The sequence below is a fragment of the Anas platyrhynchos genome, chromosome 8 (assembly GCF_047663525.1).
Source record: "Anas platyrhynchos isolate ZD024472 breed Pekin duck chromosome 8, IASCAAS_PekinDuck_T2T, whole genome shotgun sequence".
In the NCBI taxonomy this organism is placed as follows: domain Eukaryota; kingdom Metazoa; phylum Chordata; class Aves; order Anseriformes; family Anatidae; genus Anas; species Anas platyrhynchos.
In genome coordinates this window covers 22,028,790-22,051,945 of record NC_092594.1, presented here as the reverse complement: position 1 = coordinate 22,051,945, position 23,156 = coordinate 22,028,790, and the positions used below count along the sequence as shown (strand labels likewise).

The window sequence follows — 23,156 nt, the reverse complement described above, 5'->3', positions numbered from 1 at the left end:
CTGTTTCTAATCCTGGAAGAGGAAAATACTATGAATATAAGTGGAATTATTGTGCTTGCCATTTTTTCCTCTTTTCTAGTCTGGGGAGAGGTGAAAGCAGTTGTCATAGGTGATTGACAGTGCAGTGGTCTTATTCTACAGACATGATGTTATGTGGTAGCATATTTCTTAACGTATATGCTCCATATATAAAGTAAAATAAAACAAACTTTTTTTGGATTTGTTTGGTTCAGAATCCATAACTCTAAAAAACAAACAAACAAACAAAAAAAACTGCAATAAGGAGCCTGAAAGGAAATTGATAAGAAAACCCTCAATGTTTTTTTTTTTAATTTTATTTTATTTTAATAACTTCCTGAGCTGATGTAATTGTCACCAGCAACAGGGACCTCTTGTTGGTTGAAATCCACATTTGGCTGCAAACTTTTGAGTCAAACTCTTTCCTAATGTGCTTAATTTGTTGACACTTGTTCGTATGCATGTGTATTTGTGTGGTCTAAACTCAGATTCAAGCAAAAATGCTACTAATTAGAAAACACAGTGAGCCTCTTCTCTACAACAAAAACGTGCATTGATGCATCATAGCTTTATTTGTTTTAAACATGTTAAGAATTTTTCTAAAGTAACCGTCTTTTACTCTGAGTTTTGACTTACCCCTCTCTTTACCAGAAAGCCAGCAGCCTGGATAAACGGTCATCGCTGTGTATTTTAATTCTCACTAATCATTATCTTTACACACCTCATTTTTACTTAAAGTTGACAGTGGGATGACTTGCTTTTTGCGTATGAAAAACGGCTTTTATGCCAGAGGGAGCTCCAGGGAAAATGGGCTGATGGGAGGATCCAGATGTGCAGGAACTGCAGGGTGTCCTGCCTATGCCAGAGCAAGACCAATGGATGTGGAAAGCTGGTGTGCACTTGCCAACCTTGAAGCCTGTTCCTGTGTGAAGGAGACTAAGAGGAAAACAAAACAAACAAACAAACAAAAAAAAAAAACAAACAAACCTTCTTGGGACTGAAATATTGGATGATAATGGATGTTTTCTGCTGGGACTATGGGGAATAACTTCTACTTCAGAACTAGGTCTTGATGGACATATTATAAAACTTTTCCTTCAAAGGGGAGTCTTCTCTATTGGAAGCATTTCCATGAATGCCAGGAGTTCCTGACAATTAGCCTCTGTTTGCTAACACCGTTTTTCCTGTTCTTGGCAACATGTCAGTTAAGGTGTATTCGCTTGCCCCACTCCCCTCTATTTGCAGTAAACTTCAAGGAGCTTTGGGTTAAGCTCATCATCCATCATCTTATACATGTACAAAGTTTTGTGGTGACAGTCACATTGCAAATTTTTTCTCCCATTAAAAATATTTGCAACCTGGAAGAAAAAAAATGGTGATGCTTCTAGCCCTCAATGAGGGCTGTTCCTGCGGTGAACAGAGGCTGTTTGGACCCTCCCATTCCCTGTGGGAGAGAGGGGGACTTGGCATGTCCCTTCTGATGGCTTTTCTACTGAACTTATGTGAAAGGCTTCTTGCTGATTGAGTAACAAAAAACACCAGCATCATCTGCCTTCACGACAAAATTGTCCAGCACAGAAAATTTCTGAATAGTGCATGTGGGACCTCAGCACAACAGTTTCTGGTTGCAGCTGAAGGCCTTTAAGGTGAGTGAGTTGGACAAAAGATCAGTAGTGCTGGAGGTGTCCAACTTGCTGGCTAGCTCTTCCCCCTCCTGGTTCCCAGCCACACTTTATCTTGGTGGCCTCTAAAAAAAAGCCTTGAATAAAAGGCATTTACTAGTGCCTGTTGGGAAAGGATCATGCAATAAATAACCTTTGTGACATGGCTTAGGGTTCACTTTCCAAGGAAACATGCAGTGACTTCAACTTTGTGTCCTGTAAGAGGCACTGGCTCGGAGGGGCTGTGCCCAAAACGGCCTCTCCTCTTGAGTCTGTCTTTTTTTTTTTTTTTAGCCAAGATTGGTCCACATTATGCCTTTTCAGAGACCTTTTTGTCTTTAAGGCAAGGATATGTGTAGGTGATAGCTATGGTATGGCCAGCCCTGCAAAGCCCAACTGTCCCCACTTGCTTCACCTTGCTGCCCCGTATCACTATATCTGAGCAGGTTAAAGGGTGAATGAAAGTAGCTGTTTCCTGCCTGCTGGGAATAAGGAGGGTTTACAAAAAAATCCTCCAGATGTACATTGGCATGTAGCAATGCTTTACAGAGCAGAGAAATGGTGTACTGGCAATATGTGTATGATTCAGGCGTCTTACATCAGTCCTTCAACTGGTTTTAAAAAAAACTTTCCACCTCGTAGGTCAAAGAAATTCAGGGGTTCCCCTTTTTCTAGTCATTGTTCACATGCTCTCAGAAGGGCAGGGCCAGGGGGTGTTTACGTTTCCTTGAGACTGTAAAATATTGCCTCCAACTCCTGCTTGATGAAAGTGGAGATAGTGAGTAAAGACTCAGCTCACCTGAAGTCTGCATTAGCCAATTGATTCCAGCAAGTTTTTACCCCTCTTTTGATCATAGTGCAGCAGTCACAGAGGGTGAAAACACCTTTCATTTCCCATAACCTGCTGAATATAGAGAACAAATTTATGCTATATATTGGCAAGCTACAACATGTAATGTATGTAGAGGGCTGGGGGTTCTTCAGACCCAGCTAAATTATTCAGTGGTTCCATAATGGTTGGCTCCTTTATATCCAGATTCACAATGGAGTATATTTAATAGCTGAGCCTGACTAGTTTAAGAGACTGGGAAGCTTTTTATAATACAATCAGCTTTTTTGTGAGTCTTTCTATGTATTATATTAGGAAGATAGAAGTGGCAAAGCCTTAGTAATCTGCCTGACTATTGAGCACCAGCAAACACATGGGTACAAAGTGGCTCAAATAACTTGCAATGCTCTATGTTGTCTGCTTTGGTTAAAACAGAGATACAGGAAATAGTTTACTGCACTTCTACTAATGTGCAGAACTTGCTGTGCAAGTTTAATATTTAAAGATATGAATAGTTTGATAGAAATACAGAAACTATGGAAGGAGAGCCTTTAATGTCTCGTGTCTTGCCTTTAGGAACAAACTTTTCCACTAACTGCATTGAATAACATGAAGGACTTACTGAAGATTTGAGTTTTATGAAACACTTCTGTATCTTATCAGAAACTCTACAAGCAAAGTGCAACGGCAACATTTAGAACAGTGTGTCCATCAACAATGCTTCTACAATTTTAGTAAAAGCAATCTGAGAGGAAGGGCAGAGTGAGAGTTATGCAAACCCGAACAGTAAAATAGCTTGATCTCTTGAGTAACTTTGGTGTGATAACAACTCTGTGTGGCTTGATATGACTGCTGGTGGGTGATGGGAAATCTTGGTGGGGCTGGAATCCCATTCTGTTGAGTTCTGCAGATCCAGTTGGTCTGTTTTAAGCCTATACCCTATAACTACGGGATCTTTTCATAGCAAAGAGAAGGGATGCAAGCATTTCTTGGTCTCAGAATCACTGGGGCGAAATGCAACTGCAGCTGGTGGCAGAGGTCAGTGGAGCAAGCACTTAAATCAGCTCAGGCCGTGAATAGCTGTGCACTGACTTGCATGTTGGCGCTATTCCTCTTTCCCGCAGACTACAGCACACCCGACCTGACCCACACTTGTGGGTTTTCATGGGCATTAGCCAAAAATACCTCTGGTGTTGGCTGCTGAGGTGGATTGCATGAACACATATGATTTCTACATTGACATTGGCTGCAGGAAGACAGAGACTGCAATTCCTCTCCTCTTTGTTGTAATGCTGCTGTTGTGGATCTACATACACATGCGAACATACAGTATGGTATGCAACAAGTCTTAGTTTCCCAAGTATTGAACCTTTTTTTTTTTTTCCTATCCACAGATTTAGCTATTACAAAGCCAATTTCTTCTATCAGATCTTGAGAGCTAAGGGACTAGAGCATCCTTGTGGTTATAACAGGACTTAGTAAGAGGAGGAAACCCCTAAGCTGGAAAATGCAGCAGATCATAAAATCAGAGCAATTAAATGGAGAAACCCTCAGCCAAAGCAGATGTGCTGTTGTAATACTGACATATCTAATCTTTCTGCAGGGTGTATGCATAAAATCAACAAGTGCACATGGGAGCCAGTAGCTGCTGTCCCCCTGTTTCTGTGCTATTCCCCTTAAGACATGCCATTATTCTTTCTTCTCCATGCATCTCTAACATGGAGAATGAGTTCGCTATTTGCAATGAAGCAGTGATCCTCAGAGAGACTGAATTTAATAATTTTGCAAAAATACCCACTGGTGCTAACAAAAATATTGAACACTGAGCATTTCTGCCATGAGTTTAGGGTTGAGTGCTCACTGTGCTGGACTGCAGTGGGTGAAGGACTGCACACAAGAGTCGCAGCAGGGCTGCTCACAGCATGGGCGTGTCTCTGTTGAGAAAGACTGCCAAGTTTTGTTTCACTGTGGTCAACATGGGGTGCTCCTTCTGCTCTCAGAGACCAGGATTCTTTAGGTTGCATTTTCAGGATTTCTTTTTCTCTGTGCTTTTTGAAGGCTTCCCCAGATCACACTTCTGTATCAAGCTAGTTAAATCAATGGAAACAAGTGTCTCTACTTGGATCACAGCTGTGGCCTGCTGCAAAAAAGGATTTGACCTTTATACAGCTATTTGTTTTCCCCAGTTGTAATGAAAATGGACACACAACAGTACTAATGGCTGCATGACCAACAGCAGTGCACATGATATTACAGCATAGGTTGACAAATTCAAACAATGACTATTTTGTCATGGGAAAAATAGAGGAATACTGGTATTTCATTCATGCAGATGAATTTATGGTGCGCAAGTCTTTGCTAAGTCACCAGTTGTGCAAGTATGTGGAAACTGTTCATGTGGTCAGCGTGATGATAGTAATAGATTTCATGGATCATATTTCTGGCAGTGAAATATATTTGCATAGGTTCAGTAAGTCTTTTAATTGTGTCAAAGATCGATGACATACCACGATTACTTCCAGATGTCTACAGAGAGTACTGATTCTACAACATAGGATCACAGAACATCTCAGGTTGGAGGGGACCTCAGGAGGTTTCTGGTCCAGCCTTCTACTCAAAGCAGGCCCCCTCTGCGGGAACACCAGGGTGTCAAGGGCACCAGCCATCTGGGGCTTGAAAACGCCTCTGGAAGGAGGTGGCACAGCCTCCCTGGGTAATGTGAGTGCATCTGGTGTGCTGTACCACCCAGCATGAACAGTGGTGCTCTGTCACTCCTATCCAAATTGCTATTGTAATATCTGTTTCTAAAATCAATCCCTTTCCTGATAAAGGTTGCTCTGATTGTGGCTATAATATATTTTGGCCTCAAATCCATTGTCATTGTTCTGCTGGCCTCTTAAGTAAGCTAAATAGATTTTTAGGGAACTAAAACTGTGTGCTGAAATGTTCTGCCATGTCTTTTGTACAGGAATATTAAGAAAAAATAAATACATTGAAATCAATTAGATAAGCCCCCAGCCAGCTCTGGTGAGTACAGAGGTGGTTGGTAGCATAAGAGGTGACTGGAATATGCTTTGTGGTGTGGACATGCCTCTATATCAGGAAATAAGATGCACAGGCTGAACTCCTTTCAAGACAATATTTTTTTTTTTTTTTTTTTTTTTTTTTTTTTTCCAGAGCTGCTTTTCAAGTTCATGTTCTGCAGTCTATGAGGAAAAAAAATGAACAGACTCTTTCTGCTTCATGCTGACATGTATTTATGGGTTTTCTTGGACATGCCTGTCAAAACTCCTGCCTTGTTGTTCTTGCCTCAAAAAACAGAGCAAAAATATCCTTTTTCTACCCAGGCTTTGCCTGGTGTATGTATGTGGCAAGCTGTTCATGGCAAGGATTTCTCATTACTTGCAAAACAAACCTTCCTTGCTGAGAACAGCTGTGGTGAAGAGCAGTTTCCTGAGAGCCAGCGAGCTGTCTGCTGCTGCCTCAGGACTCAAGTAAAAACTGTCCCAGTTTGAAGCTGGTGAGAACATGAAGGTTATGGTGCTCCAACAGATTTAGATGTTTTTTTGCTCATCTCTAAAAAAGAAAAAAAATGTTTAAGGAGTCCTGTCCACAGCATCTTTAGAAACCACTTCTCTGTACATAACTTAATTTAAGGAGGCTGTAGATGTAGCAGCTGCCACTGGACTCAGTTATGCCTATTGTTCCTTCTAAAGTCTTCAAGAATAACTGCTTGAATTAAATATTTTTTTCCCTTGACATAGGCATGATGTAAAAGAAGTGATTTCCTAAGACCATGGAGATGACCAAGCTATTCTTATTTTGTCTTTTTTATGAGTCAGTTTTATTGCCTTTAGTTCAAGAAATAAACTGAAATCCACCTGTTTTCAATCCTATTTGTAGAATTATTTTGTATGAAAAATGTTGATTGTGCACAGTATAAACAAAATGAAGGTGATTTATACTAGCTACTCTAACAGGAAGTGTTACAGAACGAAACATTACAACATATTGCTCAAGGAAATGAGATTCAAGTCAAAATCATTCTTCTGATTGCAGCTTTTCTATGATGCTGACATATTGCTTAAAAATTGTGAAAGAGTTGAACTTTCTGATTCTGTTTTAAATTTTCTGATTCTGTTTTAAGCCATTATTTTTAAATTATCTAATTCACTTGCACTATGTATTTAAAATTGCACAGCCAGGAACAGGATTGTATTTCCTTTCAATTAGCTAGTCTAAACTGTAATTTAGCTTGGATTGGCATGACATTTAGGAAAGGACTGCTGGGCAGCCTTGCTAATGCAGGTATTCCAAACATAATCCACAACATGTTGCCACTGGAAGCATGATTATTCATATAACTGAAAGAATAATGAATTTCTCACAAGTTGGAAGAAGTTTCAGGTCAATCTGAAAAACATTTTTCAAGTTAATGTAAGCATGACTGAATTTGGTTGAACACTTGAAATGTTAGGATTTCCTAACTTCCATGCTAGGACTTCTTTTTTTTTTTGCACTTCAGACAGGAGAGTGTTTCACAGGGACACGCTTCAAATGAAGTGCAGGCACATGGCCCTGGACCAGACTGCTGTGATGTGGTCAGGGAAAGCTGCGAGATGAAGGGGGTTCCTCCACCTCTGCTCAGGAGCTTGACTTCCGCTCAGGCCCTCACCCTTGGTCCTTCACCTGTGCTGGACCATGTGCTGCCCTGCTCCCCACTACAGGCTTGTCCCAGCCTTCCCTATCTCTACGGACTCATCTGGTAAGCTCCAGGCTGTGGGTGACCCTGGCTGCTCCACTCACAAAGTTGAAATTTTTTTTGCATTGTGCTAAACTGTGCATATTTCTTCAGCTTTGTATCATCAGAGTTTTGGCCATGGCTAATTTGTTCAATGGCTGCTGTGCACTGTGTAATATTTGCATTTTTTCTTTTTCTCCTTTTATTCCTCTTCATTTTTAGTGCCAGTTGGCATAACAGTCAACTCTTCTGCACTTTTTTGAAAATAAAATTTCACTTAAAAAAAATGATTAATTTGTTATGTCCAACATATTTCCTTGTGCTAACTTTCCAAAGCCTAGGGATGTTTCTCTTCTACCTGAACACATGAATATATACACACACACACACACACACACTTTGAACTGATTACTCTCTCTCTCTCTCTCTCTCTCTCTCTCTTTATATATATATATATATATATATATATAAAGATATATTGGCTCTTGCAGCTGGAGCTTAAGGAAAATGTATTTTTCATAAAGTATATTTAACTGAAATTGTCTGGAACCAGAATTAAAATAGATTTTCAAAGAGTTGAGTAGTTTCTCTATGAAAATAAAGTCTGGAATTTCTTCTTTGGTAGACACAGTAGGTTTTCTGCTGCAATAGTAGTTTAAGGAATGGAAAATCTTTCAGGCAAAATCCATTACTTTTGCCTGCTTTAGTCATAAATTGTGTCGAATGCCGGTAACTCAAAGAACTGCTCCAGGTGTAAGGGGCTTGGGAGATCCCTCTGGCTCACAGCAGGGTCAACACTAAATTCAGACCAGGTTTCATGGGGGTATATCTTTTTGGGTCTTCAAAACCTGCAAGGGTGAAGATGAGGCAACCGGTCTATACAACTCGCTCCCCTGCCTGACTGATCTTATGATTAAAAAAATTTCTCCTTAAATATAGTCTGGATATCTCTTGTTTTGATTTATGCTGGTTGACTTCATTCTTCCTTATATGCACCACTGAGAAGGGCCTGGTTCCGTCTTCTCACCCACAGATTCAGACAGCTGAGTACTTTGCCTGCTCTCCCAGGTCACTGATACAGATATTAAAGACTACGACAGACTCTGTGGTACCCCACCACAGAAACCTTTGAGACAGGAATGGATTCTTTAAGACAGGAGAACATCCCTGCCCTCTCTCCATTCGCAAATGTAAGCATTTTAACACAGGAGGCAATCAGGTTGGTCAGGGCATGCTGTTCCTAGTCTCCTTGGTTTCCCTCCTTTCCATTCCCAGAAATGTACTCCAAGAGCACCCATTCCATGGCTTTCCAGGGACTGAAGTGAAGATGATTGACCTGTACTTTTCCTGTTCTCCTTCTTGTCCTTTTTGCAGATGGAAAAACCATTAACTGGGAGTAACGTTTGCCTTTTCAATTGTCTGGGTCCTCCTCTGACCTCCATGACCTGTTAAAGATGATAGACTGGCCTTGCAAGGATACCAGCCAGTGCTCTCAGCACCAGTGGATGCAACCAATCATGTCCTATGGATTTGTATAGACCAAGCTTTCTCAAGAAGCCTTGACTCGATCCTCTTGCACCATTGGTAGATTTGAGCCCTGTTTCTAAGCCTGGAGGCCTGTGAGACCTTCCTGGTGAGTTATGAGACAAGACACCTGGTGAGTTATGAGACAAGACATCGAGTACCTCATTCCCATCTACATCAACTACCCTTGCATTTTCCTTGTTCAGCCTTTTACTGCTCATATAGTTGTTGAAACTCTGGTTGTGGCCCTTGATATCCCTTACAAGTATCAGCCCAAAGTGAGCTGCAGCCTTCCTGGCACCATCCCTGTGGCAGGGACAATGGTTCCAAGTCTCCCTCCCGTGTAGCACTTTGTAGGTGTGGAGGTGGAGCTCGTTATAGATGAGGCTGAGGCTGTCATACATCTCCAAAGGGTGGGTGTGTTTTTTTTTTTTTTTTTTGTGTGTGTGAGGACTTACTCTCAGTTTGAAGAAGAAATGCAAAAGCAGATATTTCCTCCTGTGTTTAGATCTAAGAGCAAATCTCGACTTTAATTTCTATTTTCTTCTTGTACTGGGGAAGCACAGTGTCTTCAGGCTCTTACCTGGCTGTTAACCCCGGTCAAATATTCAAGATAATGTTTGGATGAGTAGTGCTTCTGAATCATGAGTTGCCAGGAGAGAGTATTTATAGCTGCCATTAATGTTTATAGAACAGAAGAAACATAGGAAACTTTGCTTACACTTGAAAAAAAGTTTTTAAAAGTGTTTATTCTAGAAGGCAGAGTTTAACTCTGATACGATTACATGATGCTCATGATATTCCACAGGCCTGGGCAGATCTCTGGATGTTTTTTCTAGGGCCATAGTGACCTTTACATGCTGTGTTTAATGGCAACTTAGAGAAAAAGCAACACTATTTGCATATACACTGATATAATAGATTAGTCCATGTTTACATGTATAATCAGTGAGTCACCAGGTAAGTGCCAAAACACTGAGGAGAACAGAAGATAATAGTTCACAGCTTTGCAAAGTTCTCTTTCAAGGTAAACAGTCCTGTGTTGCTACTGGTGTGTGATAATTTTATCTCCATTATATTTAAAGTAGGTGTATTCAATCAGTCACTGAACAAATTAAAGGATTAAGGGATTTTTCCTGCTCTTGTTACCTTCCACATGTTGGGGGAACGAGTTCCTATAAGCATTTTATTTAGTTCCTAGTGTTTTATGAATATGTATGTGGTTCTCGGAAGGTTAATTCATTTTTTTCATATACTCCACGGTGCTTATTTCTGTTAGCTTCACAGACAATGGAATTAATTTCCGTGTGCAAGTTAACCATGCAACTACTGAAAAGTGGATAATTTTTTCAGCCCATTTAAATATGTTAAGGATGAGGAAATGTTGTTAGAAGGTGGTTCAGTATCTTTGTAAAGGGGTATATGAAATATATTTTAATCAGGAAATCTGTGATGTATAGATACTGTGTAACATTAAATTGTATGTGAAAATATACAATTTCTCAATCTATATTACAAAAGCATCCTAGATCTAACTTTGTGAGATGTAGATGGACACATGAATGTGAACAGGAAAGTTAATTTACTATTTTTTCTGTAGCAATTCTTGTTATGAGAGAGTGTAGAGTTGCATCATTACTGCATGGCCATAGCAACAAGATGATGAAACCAATATTTCAACAGCTGCTTTTTTTTTTTTTTTTTTTTTTTTTTTTTTTTTTTTTTTATAATTCCTGGTGTTGGTGTTTCTTAATATTTTTCAACAGAACTTGTAGTCTATGGGAAATCTTGAATGCCGGTTTTTATTTGAATCACAACAAAACCAAACTGAATGCAAATTGAAAGCATCAAAATTCTCTGGAAATCAGAAATGCTAAGTTTTGACATGCTGTATATAGCAGTCTTTTCTCTCATCAGTACAGCCAACCTGAGTCAATACTCAATGTGGTTCTGTGACAATGACAGAAAAACAGTAGCGAGTGATGGGAAAGACTTTGGTGTGTGTGTGTGTGTGTGGCAGGTGTTGGTCACTTCTGCCATCCCAGAAACTGGTAATTCATTTCGAAGGCTTTCTCCATTTCATGACCTCGATGGAGATGACTCAGAATATTTCTGAATTTATTTATTGCAAAGTTTTATAGGCAGACATGATAAAAAATACTTTGTTGAACACACTAAGCTCTTAAAAAAATATATTTGTTAAAGCTTTGTGTGAGCGAATGTGTGAGCTAATGCAAGTTAGCTTGGAGAGATAAAATGGACTTTCCCTCAGGTATGGTCCTGGGATCTGTTCTCATCCAAGCAGGGTTTGTCTGCTAACAAGTAGAGAAGCATCCTTGCAACCAAACCCCTGCACATTAGGAGATACACTACCAGAAGATATGGTACTGTAGAATAATGACGACCATATTGACTTGCCTTTATTTATAGTTTGTAATCAATGAATAACCTTTCTTCCATTAGTATGACTAATCAATAAATCTTTTATATTTTACTATTTCCCAGTATATTGTTGCAAATTATTCTGTATTTTATAGGTTCTATGAAAAACTCGTCCTTTTGCTTTAAAATTGCATCAGATGATTTGAATAGCTCTCAAGCTGCATTGTGTGAAACAGTGACTACTCCAGAACTAGTCACCTTCCAAATGCCATCTGGTCATACCTGCGTCATATGGGACTGGATCAAGCCCTTTGCAACCTGCTCTGACCCCAGAGCTGACCTGCTTTTCACTGGAGCTTGGAAAGGGACCTCCTGATGTCCCCTCTAGCCCAAGTTTTTTTTATGAGTCTGTTTGTCCTACCTGTCCAGTTTCCTCCAAATTAACGAACTACTCTTACATTACATCATCTCTCAGCTTCTGTAGAAACTATTCTGTGTTTTTGTCATCCTCATGTTTTTGTCCTTATTTTTTTTTTCCAAGCAGATCTTTTACCTTCTGCTGCAAACTGGATAGTAGGCTACGCTGAGATTGGATCAATTTAGGTGATGTGCTGAGCTTTGCTGTCAAATCAAGAGCAACGCAAAACTGTGCCTATGGAAAGAAATTCAACTGCCAAATCTTTGCTCTAAAGAAAGAACTGTCCTGTCAATAGCACCGGTTTACACAGACAGCTAACCTGGAGAACCGAACCAAGAGAAAATATAATGGATTTAAATTACTTTAGGTTTCTAATGACTTCTCCTGCGTTTAAACCAGTGAGCTACCAAAGGATTTATTTTTACTCTATCATCAGTTTTAAAATGTAGCCAGTCTGGTATTTTGTTTAGGGATTTAGGTTTATGAAACGGCAATTAGGGATCACTCTTTTTTTTTTTTTTTTTCCCTTTCTTTTTCTTTTGGTGTGTGTCTGTGTGGAATGACTGCATACATACCAAAAAAAAAAATAGGGTTTCCCATCAGGAGTGAGACTAGGAATTTCTGATGAATGGATTTCAGGCTTTAGATTCAGACATACCCTGTGCTGCTAAACTCACGTATGCACACCTAAGCTGTCTGTTCGACAGAACCCAATGTCTATTTCTGGTAAAAGAAAGAAATTCAGGATTCATGTTTCACAGAAGACAAACAAATCAACTGTGAAAGTTAAAGTTTCTTTAAATCCATATATTAATATATGCAGTGCATAGAAATGAAGTGAATCAGGACTACTGAATTATATAACATATGTAATCCACTATGCTGTAGTCTTTAAAACCATTTCAAGTTTCATCGTTAGAAGCCCTTTTGTACTTATTTGGATTTTATTTATAACACATACATACTCTTTACAATATATATTATGTTATAGTACTTCTTGTTTAGGAAAGGCAGGGAATAGTGGTGTGAAAATTAATGATAGACAAATAACATGAAGCCAGACAGCTAGAATTAGTGCAGGTTACTAAAAGGGTTTGTTTTAATGTACTTGAAGGGAAAAATACTCATTTGTCCTACGCTAGTGCTTGCAGTCTCTGTCATGTCTAGGTGATATTGTGCTAGCATTGTGTCTCAACCAGAAGAGAAGCAAACGGAAAAACCATTAGTCTGCACAGATGCAATTTTCTGGAAGTCATCATTTTTTTTTTCCCTTAGTAATTGTGAAGCAATGTCAGAATTTAAAAAAAAAAAAAAAAGCTTTTTGCTGCTGTTCCAAAACTGCTGAAACAAGTGTGGCAAGCAACTATTCAAGAGCTAGATGAACGAAGACATGTCTATGAAAAGCTTTTCAAGCATCGTAATGTAACTTCTTGCTGTCTAAGCTTGCATACCTTTCACAAAGTTTTCCTAGTCTCCCCTTTGCAGCTTTTTGGCTGCAAACCAAAGGCATTTTATTTTAGTAGCATTCTCACAATTCTGGCCTGTTTTGATGTGATTACACTCTTTGTTATAAAATGCTTTACTCTGGACAGTTTCTTTCTGATTGCATGACAGCATTGATATCTGAGAGGACAGAAATAGTTTCTGGTTTTACAAATTGGTTAATCAAATTTTTGGTTAACCAAATTTTCAGTTTTTCTGTACACTCAAAACCTTCTAAAAGCCATAGGAGTTGCTATTTTAGGTTATTTAAGGTGTAGTCCTGAAATTTTCATCTTATTCCAATGCTACCAAGTGACTCAGTCCTCATTTCTCCCCACTGTCCTCTAGTTAAAGCCATAGATAGTTTAGGCAGCTACAACAAGCTTTACTATTACAAGCAACTTGGGAAGGTTTTCCAAAAATCAAAGTGATTTAGACATCTTCAGACAACTGAGATTCTCTGAATCATCCTCTGTAGGTGCACAGCTCTGTCTGCTAAGTATGTTGGGGAAAAATCGTTCCTTTTTGGGTCTTCTGAGTCACAGCTAGGTTGGATTCCTAAAGTAGTAGTAGTTGGATCAGACAGGAGGTAGACCACAGGCTTGTCTCCTTCCCTTAGGAAGAAAATTTCTGGGGGTTGTCAAAGTGAGTGCTGCTGGCCCTTACAAGCAGTAGGAACTCAGTGGCCAGCAGTGCAAAGCAGCCCTTAACTGGTCTCTTAACAGAAAACTTTTCTCTTTGTGCAAGTGGTCTACAGCAATCACAGAGTTGTGCCCTCTTGTACTTGACCCATATGGTTTGAGGCTGGCCACACTCTTTCAGACCAAGGGTCCTTCTAACCCTGTTCCCATCTTCTGTGGGGCTGTGTGGGGAAGAAACCATATCTCCCCAGCCTGATGTGGTTTCCCACCTGTAGCACATAATGATTTTTTCAATCTACTTATGCAGCCCCCCCCCATGTAATTCTTCCAGCTTCTTCTAGAGCCCAGAAGGTGAAAATTATCTCCTAACAATGCATCACACTCACCACAAATCTCTTTTTAAACCTCAGTGTCCCCTTATGCCCTAGGTTAGAGCACAAGGACTCCAAAAACATGGGTTTTCTTACAGCACGCTTTAGCAAGTTTCTTTCAGCTGGTTTGCAAGTGAGCTGAAAAGAGGTCAGACTTGCGGATTCCAGTGGTTTTTCTGCCCACATGCCTCATTAACATAGGAGATGAGAAAAGCATGGGGCTCACTTACAGATGTCACCTACTGATGCAGTGCTTCTGAAGACCCTGAGCAGTGCCTCAGCCTGAAAGCTCCACATAGGGACTTACATGGTTATCTTGGATGGTGGTGCTGAAAGGTCTGCTCTGGGAGATGGGGAGCTCTTCCAGATGTTTCCAGCAGCTGGAGCATCTGTTGTTCTCATAGGAAAATGTCTACAATGCTCAGGGCCCCTCATGGATTTTATCAAAAACATATTTAGTTAATCTCTGACAGAGATGCATCTGTAAAAAGCTAAACTGTCCTTTTCTTTCAAACCCCTTGGCAACTTTGGTCATGAGCTTGGAGCAGAGTGAGTTGCCTAAGCTCAGCATTGCAGGAACTGAACGCTCAACTACAGGCACCCTCAGGTGGAGAGAAGTCACCTACAATTTAAAACACTTAATCTGCTTTTTTTCCCCGTTGCTGGGAGTGACACTTCTAAATCATTTCCTTGAGGTTGTTGTGACCTAACTTTCCTGGTCAGAACTGAGCTGGCACCATTCTGGGGGAAAAACTATTTGATAAAGTGATCAAAACTCAGTTGGGCTCTTCTGCTGCCGGGGAAGGGAAAAGGCAGGGAAAAAAGGCTGAAAAACAAAAGACAAGAAAAGTGGGGGAATAGAAACAGGGCTGGAAGGAAATAGGGAATGGTAGTGAAAAAGAAAGAAAATGAAAAGTAGGGGAAAAATAGGGAAATCAGAGAAGGGGGAGGGTGGGTGGGAAGCGGAGCCAAGAGGCCTCCTCGTTGACCTGTCCTGGGACCCAGCTGGGGCAGCGGGGCTGCGTACCCCCTCTGTGCTTCCTGCATGGCTGACCTCAGCCTTGGCCGAGCACAGCTGGGAGTCTGGGCACTGTCTGCTGTCCTCTGATGGCTGCTCGTGCTCAGTTTTTTTTTCTTTTTTTTTTTTTTTTTTTCCCAAATGTTCCTTCTCTGTTTCTCCCCATTCCTGGACTGTCCTTCTGCTGCCATCCTTCCTTTACTCTGTTTCCTTTTTTGCTCCTTTTCCTATGCTGCCTCCTTCCTCACGCTGTTACTTCTCTTCCTCACATTTCTCCCTTTGCTCCATCCTTGACTCTGCCTCCTTGTCATTTTTTTCCCTCTACACAATGCCTTGTCACTGATGCTTTGCTTCTCTTCTGTGTTTTGCCTTTTACCTAACAGGAAACCCTTCATGTGAAGGTCTGTGTTTTTCTTAGCTTCTAGACCACAAAACTTGCTCCCCGCAGAGGCCTCTGGTCACCATGACAATATAAATAGCAATAATTAATGAAGCACTGCATGAACAGAAGAGGTGGGAGAGCTGACGACATGGGGTGGCCATTTGGGAGCGTGTTCAGCCGTTAGCACAAGGCTGATGAGATATTTCTCCTGCAATTGCGGAAGCACTTACTGCTTCAGACTATTGATTTCAGGCAGTTACCCATTAACACACAAGCAAGGGACAGAGCTATGGGTATTTAAATATGGAAGAAATCTATGCATAAGTGTGTTTAATGAACAATAGCCCCAGGTAGAAGTAAACACATTGGCCAGGTCCTTGCGAGGCCTACCCGACTGCCACTGGCCAGTCAACACCTTATAGACTCAAGATACGGCTTTTCCATATGGCAATGTCTAACAACATATATCCACGGCAGTACAGGACGAACAAACTCACAATGCAATACCCTTTCCTGTAACTTCCTTCCAAAGCATCCCCACCCAAAAAGAGGTATTTCTGGGTTTCCTCTGCCACCTGCAGTGCTGTGCATCAGTGCCACTGCCAAGAGTGGTTGTGGCAGACTTTGAAAGGCAGTGAGCGAGGCGTGAAAGCTGGCTGTGAAGATGTGTGTCTGCTCTACACAGCATTTCTAGGAAACTTTGAGTTTTTGTGCCTGCTGAAAGCTCTGGGGGAGGAGAGGGGAATGAGGAGAAGCAGGGGAAAAGGAGCAGGCAGCAGGGAATTTGACTCTTTTGCCCACGTCTGGGATCTGCCTGCCTTCTCCAGGCACCTGGAATAGCTGTCAGAATCCAACATATATGATTCAAATTTAATTTAAATCTACACGTTCTGTGGTTAAGCTGTCAGGTGCACTGTGAGCTGCTAATGGCTGCTGAGATCAGCCCCACTGCTATGAGGTCACATGCTACAGGTCTCTTTTCTGGTTCTCACTATGTTCCCTGGACCATGTGTACCTGTTGCCTGACCCTGGAGGGGGGGTAGGCTTGACTTGCTGTCCCGTACTGGATATCCTATGAGATGCGTATAGAAGGTGGTGCAGATACCCTTACACCGTGGGTTTGCTGGGGCAATCCTCATGTGAGTTGTGATGCTGCTGTGACCTCTGACTGTGGCCTCCCACCACGACACTGTGGCATCGCTGTCACTCCATGGTGGCAGTGCCAAGGACCATGGTATCATGTATAAGGGCTTTTTTGGTTTGTATTCCCAAGTTTCTCATACCTCTGAGATCATTTCCTCCTGAGGCAGGCTCCACTTGCTGTTGAACAAACATTATCAGGTCCCCTTCACTGCTGCTGCACGGCAGGGGAGCTTTGCTCTGTGTTTGGACGGTGTCAGCACAGGATGGGTCTGACATCGCGGCACTTCAGTTCTTTGTTTTCCACCAGGATCTTGGGGACAAGGGAGGGAGGAGGATGTGGTGACCTGCATAAGCTTGTGCTGCTTGGATCCTGATCTCGTGCCCTAAACTGCGTCAGATGTGCTGCATATGGCTAAACTGTGTTTGGTATAAACAGCCAACAGGTCACTTAACTGTATCTTTCGTAAGTCTGTGTAAGAAAGGCTACCATAATTGTCTAGAAAAAAACAAATACATTTTCTTTTTTTTTTTCTTTTTTTTAAACCTAGTTAATTTAGATATATTTGTTTTTCTTCCCAGAAGCACTTTTACTGTGCTTTCAGCATAGCTTTTTGTGCTTGGCCATGACTCTATTTTGCCTGTATAATGAATTTTAAGAGTTTTCCCCTTATACCAGTTCACTTGAAGGCAGTATAAAATGTCTCTAGCCTTTTCTTAGGCTTCCATACCCCTGATAATAACTTACATATACTGTTTTAAACATCTTTTTCTATGATAATTTAAGAAACATTATTCCAGTGGTGCAGTCTGATTTTGGCCAGAGCACTTCTTTTTAGAGCATAATGGGTCTGGGAGTATGCTGTCCTGTCCAGATGATACTATCTCAGCCAACTGGCCTTAATAACTGTATTACAGGGTTTCATTCTATGACACTCATAGCCTCTTATTACTATTATTTTTTTTAATTATTTTTTGCCAAAAAATTCCCTGACCTCTTACAAAACTGGAGTGAGGTCACTTAGCTCCAGACACTTAGCTCTCGGCTCTTCTGTTCAAGGTCACATCTCCCCTTGGGAGGTGGGTGAGCCGGGCTTGGCATCCTGCTGTGTTTCCCTGCTCCCTGATACTCCTAGAGTCATTTGTAGTTGGTCACAAAGAGTAGGGGGGGGGGGGGTGGAAACTGAGATAAACCAGGTGGGTCTTAAAGACCTCCATAGTGCGGTGGTTTGCTTTCAGAAAGAAAGGCTCCAGGTGCTCTTAGTATTTATTGATGTTAAATAGCAGCATGAGTAGGCAAGTCTGTTCATCAGAAGAATAAAAGCAACATTTGTCCACTTGCCTGATGTCTTCCTGAGCCAGTTAGCAACTAAATGAAAAACCAAGGAAGGAATTAGTGATCCTGTGACAGCGATCGTATTGGTAGTTAATGCCTTTACCAGGAAGATGAAGGCATTACAAAAGCATATCCTGAACGCTTGTCTGAGAGCACCCATAAAAGAGGAAACCTCTACATTATACAACAGATAGGGCAAAGAGGGGAGGTCTCAGCTGTGTTTTGACCAGAAATTTCTTGCTAGACCTGAGAAATATTTCCCAAGGACAGTTTAGATGAGATTGGCTTGGTTCCATGAAAATATGAAGTTCTGACAAAAGACAGATTTGTTCAAAATTTTCCATCCTGAAATATTTCCTCTCTTCCCAGAATACGAAGAAATGAGGTGAAAACAACCTCATATTTTCTAGGGAAGAGGAGGGGTGTCTCCCATTTCTGAATGAATGTGGCTTCACAAGTCCAATTCTTACTCATGAGTCTACTCAACACACTTAATTTTATTAAGCAAAATAAACTTCCAGTTAAAGGCGGTTTTGTATGAGATCAGGAAAAGGCGAGGAAAAGTTTGAAAAAAAAAAAAAAGTGAATTTCTGTAGCACTGGCTACAGCCTACCATGTCTGAAAAGAATGGCTTGATTATTTTTTCTGCAAATAGTTCTTTTTCATGTAAGGTCTATGTTAATGGTGTGGCAGGGGATTAAAACTTGGCTAATGATTTCACTATTTTATATAGATTGAAAATATTTTTTAAAAAGTAATTGAGAGTTAAATGCTGTGTTGCTTATCTAAGTGTTCAACCAAGGAAACCTTAGCTCTACTCTTTCACAGACTATTTCCCATTATGGATCTCTGCTAATATTAATATATATTTAATAAATATATTTCATTTTACCTGATTTGACTTCTGATATCATTGTGGAGCAGAGTCAAAGATGTATATTTCCATAATATTCATTTCTTTATCTTAACAGGTTTATATTTCTTTTAAACATAAACTTTACTTTATTCCTTACAACATTCCCAAGTCATACCCTATTCCAAATTACCAAGACTAAAACTTTAAGATGTTTATTATAGCTTTTACAATTAGATTCAATGAGGCACACCAGTTTTTACCTCACAATGTAATACATAGAAGATAATTAAACTGGTTTTGCAACTGATACTGTTTTACCAAGGCAGTAAAGAACACTATATAGCTTAAAAATCAGACATCAGTTTTGTCCCACCACTTGTGCCACCCCCGATCCTTTGTGTGTTGCTGCATTCACCACACGTGAATGCACACTACTGCTTGTGGGATAACGTCTTTACCATGCAGTTATGTATACAATAATGCACATATACATGTGATCTTGCATAATGTCTGCTGAGGAGCTCTGGTTCAATGGCCATATTTCACTGAAGTCATTTCTGATTATAATCTTTGTTTAAGCCTAAATTTCTCATCTGTGGTTCATTTGCCTTCTCCTCTTCTATTAGGAGTGGTCATCAGATCCCAAGTTAAAAATAAGTTTGAAGACTGGAACAACCTTTATGGCAGGGTAATATTTTTTATGGTAGAAATAAAGGCACACACATTCCTGAGAAATAGGTGCATCTTAGTCAAACCTGACATGGACTGAGACTCTAGGTCTGACCCCAGAGCTGCCCTTGCTTTGAGTTGAAGGTGGGACCAGCAAGCTCTGGAGGTCCCTTCCAACCCAGGCAATCCTATGATCCCACAACTGCTAATTGTGTTCATTGTTTTTTGCTTCACAGTTTATGCACGAAGCATTTGCCCAAGTCACTTCTAGTTGCAATACCAACATACCTCAAAAATAATCTGACAACATCTGCTGGTCTATTAAAGTTAAGCAGTTATTCTGTTAAGTGAGCATTAACATAAGGGTTTTAATTCCAGCCAAACACATACAAAATGCCTATCTTCTAAATAATAATATAACATATGTAAAGGAGGTGCTCCGTGGCTATAAGTACTTCAAACAAAAGCTGAGTTCCTAGATAGCTTTCTATTACTCATGAAGGATGTCTTTCCATTTCACTAAAAATTAAAGAGTCTTCATTATTCTAATGTACGAAGTATGTCATGGTCACTCTGTGCAGCTGACACCAAAGTCTTCTGCAGTGTGCTGTGAGACTTGCAGGTGAGAGTGCCAGCTGTCAAGATAGCAAGTCTGACTCCTAAACCCCTGCAGAAGACTCCGGTTGGTCATCTTTACCACCTGATAACAAACATGACTTGGACATGGTTAGATCAGTCTGGATTATACCATCTTTCTCTGGGGAAAAAAAAAAGTAAAAAAAAAAAAAGTGGAAAAAAACACAAATTTCCACACTGCTTATATCAAGGACTGGGTTACCAGCAGGCCAGTGCTGGACAAAAACTACGTTCAGCTTTGGCTTCAATCCTTACTGGGTTGTTAAATTTCTATGAATTTTCTCCTCTCTGTAAGGGAGAACAAAAGCTGGGACAGTTACTCACTGCAGGTAAAAGAAAAAAAAGAATATTTTAGCTAAATTTAAACTGTTAAAAATGGCTGAATAAAGTAAGCTAGAAAGCAAAATGTTCAGAAAAGATTACTTATGCAACTAATTTTTCAAGTAGGTGCACTGTACTATTTCTTATCACCTTAGAATCTGTGCCCTAAGGCTTACAAGAAATAGGGATTGTGGTTGGGAAATGAGAAGGGGATATTGTGAAGGAACCAAAAGCTTTCATTTAATAATTAAGTTCTTTTTGATTTGACAGCAACAGTGGTGTAAGGAGAAGTTGACCTGATTTGAGAAGAATTGAGAGTGGCTGTGAACTTGAAGGTGGGGCTGGATTTATGCAAGTCATGCAAATCTAGACTAGTCTAAAATCTGATGACGGATTGCTCTTTCAAAGACTTATTCAAGTGGGTGCATTTATGACCATTTAATAATATGGAATCTTATTCATAATCTCCCATGCTGCCTACCCATTCATGCACTGAATCATAAAGTAATGTAACTTATTTTCTGAAGGAAGGGACTTCCTGTGAAAATGGAGCTATAGGCAAATAAATAAAAAAAATAATTATCAGACACTTAAGAAAATGTACATCTTTTTTTTTCTGGCTTCCAGTTGTCCCAGTAAATTTTGTAGTTATTGAGAATGAGCAAACATTTATTATGTGCTTGGGGATAGTATATCCTTTCTCTCAAAATCTAATCTTTTCTCAAACCAACACTTAGAAGGTGCTGAAAAAAATACTTCCTCAGTCTATCTTCCAGTGCCTGGTCTGTAAGGGGGAGAGGAGTAAAAAATCTGTATTATGGGCTGCTCTTTAGTATCTTACCACGACTGAAAGCAGAAGTGATAGAAATGTCATGGGAACTTTTTCTAGTAAGCTTCCCTGTCCATTTTTGTAAAGTCAGGAGATGCAGATAAGACTTTCTGTTTTTCAAAATTAATTTCTAAATCTGATATTGAGTTATAGAAAAGTGTTTCAAATTGTTTCCTTGTACTGAGAGTCCCAAGGTGCTGTTTAACATTTAATAAATTGTGTTGATTTTTCAGTTGCCTAACAAATTAAATATAGCAATGGCTTTGTATCTATCTTTCCATTGCACCATACTGAAGATGGAGACTGGAAGTACTGCTGAAATAGCTGTCCCTTGTTCTAGTAAAGGACATAAACTTTGCATATGATATTTGCAGCAGAAATTTATGCAAGGCATGTGCAACTTCACCAATGTCAAATGTGATGCAATAGCTGGTGTTGTGGACCCAGCTGTTGAATAAGCAAGTTTTTAAGAGTATCATAGTAAATGCTTGGTGTTTGCATAAAAGGTTTAAAGAGAGTTCTAAGTTTTAATATTTGCAACTGAGTATGACTGAGGGAGTCACTTTCAAGATGAAACCATCTTCCCCAAAGAGGAATCTGGGGGATTTTAATTCTCTATTCACAAAACCTTCTTTTACGAAATTGAAGGTTTGATTATTTTTGTTCTGTAAAGAACCTACCCTAAGTAAATAGGTTTTGTTTTCTATTTTGTCTCTGACGGTTTCCAGGATAACTTCTTTTTGTGCTAAAAGGCTCAAAGCATCAGTCAACAGTGTCTTCTAAAAGAATATTCTGGAAATAGATGTTTCCCTCCTCCACGCCTGTTTCGTCCCCCAGGAGAAAACAAAAATCTGCCCCCCAGGGAGGCAGCAGACTAGTCAGACCAGATGGAGGGTAGGGCTTGGCAAGGAAATATTGAGGAGGAATGGTAATTGGAGTATTTAATGTGTTTCAAAATAATCACTATTAAAAATAAATAAATAAATGAAATTAGTGTGTCGGAGTGTGATGCTGCATGTCCCAACCAGCTGCTTTAGGAAGGAGTGAAGGTCTGGTGATACAGGGTATGAACTGCTGCAGAAGGCTGCAGTCCAGAGGTGTGCTCCAAATGGAGAGGGGCTTATGAACTTCAATCCAGAAGGGAATTTGGCAAGTAAATAAAGCAGCAGCACCTTGAAGTGGTGTGCCATTTGAGCATGCTGGGTTTTGAACTGGCATTGGTGGTTCCTATCTCTGTTCCCAAGGACCAATCCCTAAGGAGCAAAGTCCTAGCAACTCTGATTGTCCAAGTGCAATCAGAATCTGTTACAAGAATGTAACTTCAAAGAAAAAAAAAAAAAGAAAAGGAAAGCACTAAATGCCTCCCAAAGGACCCTCAGAAAGGTATAATGGTGAGATCTGCCATACTATTTAGCAACCTCATTAACAGGCATTAATGAAGTCCTGACTCTTGATTACTCTGCAAATCGGAAAATAACTGTATTGAAGACACCAAGCCTGAGTTTAAGAAGCATTTGGACTGTGCTGTCAGTCATATGGTCTGAATTTTTGGGTAGACCGGTGTGGTGCCAGGAGTTGGACTCGATGATCCTTATGGGTCCCTTCCAACTCAGGATATTCTGTGATTTTATGATTCTGTGAAGAAGAGGTGGCCTAGGAAATCTTTTTTCACTTCTGATCTCAGTTTCAAATATTGTGTCAGTCTGAAAAGGTATAAAAATAAAATGACTGTAACTACATGTATAACATGTAGAAAGAGATGACCATTGTGTGTAGAGGCATTTAGTAGAAAGCAGGGTTACACAGTTTTGTTTCTCAGAGGTTAAACAGTACAAGCAGCAGATATTAGGGGAAAAATCTTCATGCTCTGTTTCCTGATTTTGAAAGCAAACTCAGATAGCT

At 40.2% G+C, this 23,156-nt stretch overlaps 1 long non-coding RNA gene across 1 annotated transcript; it reads left to right on the top strand.

The window, feature by feature from the left end:
- Window positions 1-6,925: 6,925 nt before the first annotated feature.
- Window positions 6,926-22,248, top strand: LOC119717626 (uncharacterized). Its single transcript, XR_005267483.2, has 3 exons — window positions 6,926-7,273; window positions 8,624-8,882; window positions 20,696-22,248. It is a non-coding gene; the product is annotated as an uncharacterized lncRNA (long non-coding RNA).
- Window positions 22,249-23,156: the final 908 nt, after the last annotated feature.